Below are 8,037 nucleotides of genomic sequence, written 5' to 3'. Positions count from 1 at the left end.
GGTTTAAGGAGTGGATCCTGCAAGGGTATCGCAGGATAATCGCGCTGACCCCCAGCGCATTCGAGGATTAGCTATTTCTAAGGCCAGCCGTCGAACATTGCATATTGCACCGAAAACAGTGTTAAGAAATAACCACTTGTGGCCCCCAAAAGCCGGAGTACTCATACATCTGGAATTTCAGAATCTCATACTCAGGACAAGGTCCTAGGAGAATTTGTTCTTAAGGGTAAGGGACTCAAGCTGGTTGGGAAAGGCTGGGTTGTGTTATAAGGAGACTAAAAATAGTTAAGGTGGGTATTTAAGCAGATTAATTTGCACCTCGGTGAAGGTGCCTCTGTGATAAATCCAGGTTTGATGCAGAGGTATAGTCCTCATTCAGGAGCCCTGATTGCACAGCGAGAAGATTTGCAAATGGCAACTTCAATTATAGTTACTTTGTGCTTTTTCTAAAGGGTTTTTCAATAAGAGCGCTACAAAAGTTTTTTTTTTAAATAAAACAAAAACGGTTTTGGATATGAATGAAATTCTTTATTCATGTGAAAGTACATTCGATGCCATTATGTATGGAATTCGATTTCTTTTGCATGGCGACCACGGGCACGCTTGCAGAAGTCCAGACGCTGAACCCAATTTTCGACGGTTTTCAAACATAATTCGGCCGATACTGCTGCAATTTCACGTTTGATATTCGTACGAAGTACATCAATCGTCGCTGGCTTGTTGACATAGACCATAGACTTGACGTAGCCCCACAGGAAATAAACTAACGGCTTCAAATCGCACGACTGAGGCGGCCAATTGACTGGGCCATTTCGTGAGATAACACGCTCACCAAACTTGGTTTTCAATAAATCGATTGTGATATTCGCTGTGTGGCTTGTGGCGCCGTCCTGTTGAAACCACATATTGTCCAAGTCCATACCATCCAATTCGGGCCAAACATATTCGGTTATCATTGAGCGGTAGCAATTCCCATTCACAGTAACGTGCCGGTCTTGATCATCACGGAAGAAGTACGGCCCAATGACGCCGCCGGCCCATAAACCGCACCAAACCGTAATTTTTTCGGGATATTATCTTGACTCATGGAGTTCGTGTGGATTGCTGCCTGACGAATAACGCATATTTTGCTTATTGATGAAGCCATTCAGCCAGAAATGAGCCTCATCGCTGAAGATGATTTTTCGATTAAAATCCGGATCATTTTCAAGTTGTTGCTCAGCCCAATTCAGAAAAATACGTTGCTTCTGGTGGTCAAGCGGCTTCAGTTCTTGTGTCAATTTGATCTTGTAAGGATGTAGGCCAAGATCTTTTCGCATAATACGCCACAACGACGTCACAGATAAGCCCAACGCTTGAGAACGACGTGTGAGAGACTGATTTGGGTCTTCCTCAATTGATGCGCTAGCGGCAGTAATATTCTCGACACTACGGGCACTTCTTTGTCTCACTGGCACGGGAACATTTTGCACTGTACCTGTGAATTCAAATTTTTCCACTAGACGCTCAATTGTTGATCTGGCAGGACGATTATGACGACCATAAATTGGACGTAGCGCTCTTAAAGATGAGGCCACTGTCTCCGAATTTCGGTAGTAAATTTTAATAATTTCGACTCGTTTTTGGATCGTATATCTTTCCATAATGAAATGGCAAACCTTACTGAAGAGAAATGTCAAAAGAGCGAGAAAAAAAATTGCGTCGTTTGCTGTCACTATCGGTCTACTTTTGTAGCGTACCTATTGAAAAACCCTTTATACCTACTATTATGACAGGTTTATGGGGCATGGGATAAAAAGAAATTAAAAAATTGAGCGCGCAGGCGGAGAACAGAAACAGAATATCGGCTTACGCGCTCCGGTGTTCATGTTGTTTATAGCACCAACTAAGCGAGAGCAAAACCAAGCACGCTTAGACAAATTTCTTGCAACAAATTTTTAATGGCGGATAAAAATAAAGCCAAAGAAACAAGTTATTCTGGCGACTCAGCCTAACAATGCGGAAAAACATAACCCATTCAGAATATGAAACCATGGGCAGGATATTCTGGGTGACATGTCTTTTACTGAATTTGAACTTTATTTCAAATATATATTATTATTCACTTGCTGAAATATATTGTGTATTTTTTATGCACTTTAGCTAGTACATGTTTCGTCTAAAATTGAGTTTTTATGAACTATTATCTTGGTTATTTTTAATTTTAATTTTAAAACTTAAGGAAGTGAAAAAAGTAACTTTTTAGGTAAGTTCAAGTTAATTTATCTTGTGACTGTAACTAGTTACCTAGGGACTGTTCACTAAGATTTCATACAATTTCGAGATGACACAATATCTTCTACATTCTCTTCGAATCGTTCGCCGTCTTTCGCGCAGTCTCTGGCAATCTCTTGTCGTCACGCTCGCAATCCCTTGCCTCCCTTATCGTCTCGAAAGCGAACTCACTTTCTCTCATGCGCGTAGTACAAGAATTGAGCAACTTATAAGCAGACTAAACCCGTCATCACCGCTATCGCTAGGGCCATCAGTTGCGAGGTTATAAAGATAGATTTTTTTTTAAATCAAAAAGTACTTTTTTATTCATTTCAAAAATCTTTTTTGGAAAAACCAATCTCAAGTGTTTACTAATTGAATAAAATTCTTTAATATTTTGTACCGAGCATCCAGTATGGCATATATCCTATTTCCCCAATTTCTATAAATTTCGCTAAATGCATAATTCCAAAAAGAGCGATCAATAACAATACAAATGAAAAATTGCAACAGCTTACTAACGATTATTCATTATTTTTATAAAAAATGGTTTCAATATATGAATAAATCTTCAGAAACCGAATACACATTATGGTAAAAGGATTCTCTCGAAATCTTATTTTTTGATAGAATCAGGGCCGTGGCCAGCCGTAGCCCCCGCCCTGAAAATCCGCGACTCCTTAAATTTTCCTATAGATGTGAAAAAAATCTAAATTATAACTACGTTGAGCCCCCCCCCCCCAACAAATTTCTGACTACGAGCCTGGATACAATAATTAAAAACCAAAATTTAATAAAATTTTTACTTAGTAATTTTTTTCCAGCCTATTAGCATTCATATTTCTTGAAAGAATTATCATTTATACGTTAAAAAATAAATTTTAAACAAACAAAAAAAGTATTTTTCCACTGAAAACTTAAATTTTCAACCAAGAACTTGATCCTTCAGCAAAAAAATAAATTTTTAACAATATATTTTAACTTTTGCCCATATAGTTGAGTTTGCAAATGAAAAAAAAATAAATTTTCAATACAAAAATAAACAAAGCAATTTTTGACCAAAAAGGGTGACCTTTAAACAAAATTGTTGAATTTTCTACAAAATAGTTGCATTTTTATCAAAGAAGATGCAATTTCTCTTAAAGCAGAATTTTTAATTACAAAAAAAGTTGTATTTTCATCCAAAAAAGATTCCAGTTGACTACGCAAGATCTAAAATTAAATTTTTTAACAAAAAAATAGGTTTCAACGAAAAAATTGAAGTTTCGATCCAAAAAGAAGAATTTTTTAAAACAAAACAGATCAACTTTCTATAAAAAAACCATAAACTTTTCTTTAAAAAGTTGAACTTTCATCCAGAAAAGATTTCAGTTCATTTTTAAACACCAACATATACATTGAAACAAAAAAGTAAATTTTTTACGAAATAATTAAATTTTCAAGTAAATAGTATAATAGTTTAATTTCCAACCAAACAGTTTCACTTTTATCCAAAAATATGACATTTCTCTTCAAACAGATAGATTTTTAATTAAATGTAAACAAAATTTAAAAAATAGTTGAATTTTCATCCAGAAAATATTTCAGTTCACTTTTCAACACCCAAATATCATATTTAAATAGCAGAAATTTCAACAAAAATTATGACTTTTTAACCAAATTTTTTAATTTTCAAGCAACCAGTTGCATTTTTATTCGGAAAAGATGTAATTTCTTCTAAAGCAGGTGAATTTTAAATTCAAAAAGACAAACCGTAAAAAAAATAGTTGAATTTTCAACCAAAAAGGTACATTTTTTTCAAGAAAGATGCAATTTCTCCTGAAGCAGATGAATTGAACAACAACAAAATAAGCACTCGTTTTCTTGCGTTTAATGCGTACACTTTAGCTACATTTTTTCAAATATCATAAATATTATAACTTAAATAGAAAACTGTGGTTTCAAGTTCTGAGGAACTACAGCCATAAATTGTAACTGACATTTTTTTAGATTTGTTTTTAAAGAAGGTTCTCAAAGCACCAACGGCTTTGACGATTACATTCTCATTACGAAATTCGGACTCGATACTTTGTGTCCACTTAAAAAACTTTATCAAGATAATTTGTAAATCTTGTTCAAATCTACATATTTTTGAAAATGATCCAACTTTTTGAACTTTTGTCTAAATAAGAAACTTCATGAGAATAGTTTCGAAATATTTTAAAAATACTCTAAATTTTTTAATTTTGGTTAGAAATATCTGCTTAACGAACTTAACCTTCATTTTTGGAACCTTAAGAAGTGCATTAAAGGATGACTCGATTGGACAAATCCTTCAAAAGGTAGCGTGGCTACACATTCAGGTAACCATACATACAGACACACAGGCAGACATACACCGATAAAATGTTATGATTTTCGGATTCCGTGCGTGCCAAAACGTAAAGATCCGTTAAAAGCAGAGATCGAAATTTTGGACGATTATATTACACGCTCATGAATGAGAATGTAAAAACTTTAAAATAATAGTTAAATTTTCATACAAAGAAGATTCCAGTTCACTTTCCAACACCAAAATAAGAACTATAAACAATTCGCGACTAAAATGAATATCTTTTTGAGGAAATTATTGAATTTTCAACCAAACATTAAAATTTATAACTAAAAGAATAACCTTCATAAGAAAGTTATTGCGAATTTTCAAAATTCTAACCTAAAAATATTTCATTTTTTGACAATTAAAAAAAAGTGTAATCTGTTCAATTTTTGAAGCTTTTAATTAGAAATGATACAATTTCTAAACTCTTCTAATAAAATTGTCCAATTTTCAAAATTTAATCTAAAAGTTTACAAATTGGGAACGCTTTTAATCAGAAATAATACCATTTGGAAAACTTATTTCAACGCATTTTCGCAAGAGGCGCTAAGAATGATGTCATCGAACTAAATCCGAATCTATGCGTTCAAATTTTATAAAGGCAGCATGGGAGTGGGGTCTCCTTATTCTACTTCGTGAGTTTCCCTTAATGGGACGCACACTTTCGCCGTATTTTGAGTTAAATGAGGCAGTATTTTGTTATAGTGACATATTAAAAATATTATTTATGAGCTCCACGCTTGCCGTTTAATAGTTTATTAATTCTAAAAAAGAAGTTAAAAGTATTGTATTGCAACCTGCAATTCGAATCTCAAATTTTGCCAACTGCTTAGGTAAGTCATTAAATAGTTACTCCTCAGTTAAATTTTTTAATACAAATTAGTATGAATTAAAATGTAACATTATAGATTAATATTAAATGTTATTAATAGTAATAACATTAATATTATAAATTTACTTGAAAATTAAGCAGATTGGTTGGAAATTTTTTTCTTTATTGACTGAAAAATGTTTTTACATTCTCATCAGAGAAAGTATTAGTTTTGTGTAAAATTTGCCCCCCGCCCCAGTTTTTGTCAAATGTCCACGTTTTTAGACCCCCTGAATCCAAAAAACAGGTTTTTACGAATGTATTGTCTATGAACACGATAACTTAAAAAAAAATCAATCTATTAGATTGGCCTTTGGTACAACACTTGTTTATTGTCCTAAACTAAATGTTAAGTTCGTTAGCCAGCCATTTTGGGTAAAAATTCAAAATATGGGCACATTTTGAAAATTTTTGACCATTTTTTTTTAAATTCAAAAAATCTCTGTACGGTTATTCATAGCATTCAAAAGGTCAAACAATTGATCTTGATGACTTTTTTCATAAAGTTAAAAATTACCAGAGTTATAGCATTTACAAAATTCCAAAAAACACAAAAATGAACATTTTATGCCAAATATCGCTCGATATGAAAAATAGTCAAGCGAAGAAAAATGTTTCTTTTTGAATGTCCTACAAGATTATCATAACAACTTTTTGAATTGCTTTGAAAAATCAAAAATTCAAATTTTGACAGCATACAAAATAATGAAGAATCCAAAAAATACATTTTTCGGCCAAACTGTGCAAAATACGGTAAAAGATGATAGGAAAAAAATGGTGCATTTAAAAAAGATCTGAAAATTTGTTAATAACCACTTTTTGATAGGATACGTAGTTTTGGCTATTTTTTTACGATTAAAACCAACAACAGAAATATCAACAAATTATTCATGTCAAATAAATCATTTTTACATTTTCATCAGAGAAGGCATTACGTTTGGGTAAAATTTGCCCCCCCCCCACAGTTTTTGTCATTACCACATTTTGAGACCCCCTGAACCGAAAAATAGACTTTTACGAATGAGTCTGCCTGTCGGTCTGTCTGTATGTCTGTGAGCACGATAACTTTTGAAAAAAATCATTCTATCAGATGGCCTCTGGTACACTCTTTTAGTGTCCTAAACTGAAGGTCAAGTTTCTTAGCCAGTTATTTTGGATATAAAATTCAAAAAGTGAGCGCATTTTGAACATTTTTGAGACCACTTCTTTCAAAATTCAAAAAATTTTTGTACGGTTGTTTATAGTATTCATAAAGTTAAACAATTTATCCCGATGACTTTTTTTCATAAAACCAAAAATTGCCTGAGATAAAGTATTTACAAAATACCAAAAATTACACGAAAATGAACCTTTTAATCCAAATAACGGACGATATGAAAAAAGGCAAGAGAAGAAATGTTTGTTTTCTAAATGCTCTACAAGATTATCATAACAACTTTTTTAATTTTCTTGAAAAACCAAAACTTCTAACTTTGAAACCATAGAAAATAATGGAAAATCAAAAAATGACGTTTTTTCGAAGGTTTTCAAATATATAAATGTATTTTCAAAAAAAAAAAAAAAATATATATATATACCCAAGTGCGAAGTCACATACGGCCCAACATTGGCCCATAGTCGGCAAAAATATTGCCGAAGCTCGGCTGCCATTATCGCGCCAATGACGGAATGATAACTATGGCCTGCACTTGGCAGCCAAGTTTTGGCTGCCATTGTCGGCCCAACACTGGGTACCAGTATTGGACCAAACCTGGCAGCCATCGTCGCGCCATTGCCGGATTGATAACTATGGCCTTGACTTGGCAGCCAGGGTTTGGCTGCCATTGTCGGTCCAACACTTGTTACGGTCTGAGGATATGACAAAAAACATATTTAAAAAATAAATATTAATTGATTGCGAGTACTTTGAATATAAATATTAATGGTCCTGTTTAGATTGAATACATATATTTCATTTTGAACATTATATTACAAATAAAATTTCTAACGCTACGGGGTATCGAACCTACATCTATATACCTAAATCTATTGCTTAGCAGTCGGACGTGCTAATCACTTCGCTAAACCGACAAGCTGAAACTCTGTGAAAAAGTCATCCTCATAAGCTGCAATTCATAAAAGTTAAAGAACCAAAACTAAGACTTGGCGAAATAAAGTGCCGATTCTGAGTCAAGCATCGGTGGAGAATCGGCAAATATAAATAGCCAATATAGGCTGCCAGCACTGGCTCAACATTGGGCCGATTTAAATAAAACATGGTTTGCCTAGGTAAAAGTGACACTTGGCCCAGTAATGTGCCATCACTGGGCCAGACTTTGGGTGATCCTCGTAAAACAGGGTTCCCCGTACTAAAAGTGATACTTGGCGCAATAAAGTGCCGATACTGGGCCAAGCATCGGTGGAAGATCGGCAAATATAAATAGCCAATATAGGCTGCAAGCACTGACTCAACACTGGGCCGGTTAAAATGCCGATATTGGTCCAATAAATTTAGCCGACCTTTGGCTGCCAAAATTGGACCAACACTGAGCCGTGTATTCAGCTTCGGCAATTCGCA

The 8,037-nt window shown here is 33.9% G+C and overlaps 1 protein-coding gene across 3 annotated transcripts in view; it reads right to left on the bottom strand.

Annotated features, from left to right (window-relative positions):
• LOC117173241 (protein DENND6A) overlaps positions 1-8,037 on the bottom strand; it is a 32,694-nt gene that overhangs the window by 1,414 nt on the left and 23,243 nt on the right. The gene's annotated exons all lie outside the window — the stretch shown is intronic.

Source organism: Belonocnema kinseyi, chromosome 5 (genome assembly GCF_010883055.1).
Source record: "Belonocnema kinseyi isolate 2016_QV_RU_SX_M_011 chromosome 5, B_treatae_v1, whole genome shotgun sequence".
NCBI classification, from domain to species: Eukaryota; Metazoa; Arthropoda; class Insecta; order Hymenoptera; family Cynipidae; genus Belonocnema; species Belonocnema kinseyi.
This window is presented reverse-complemented; position numbering and strand designations above follow the sequence as displayed.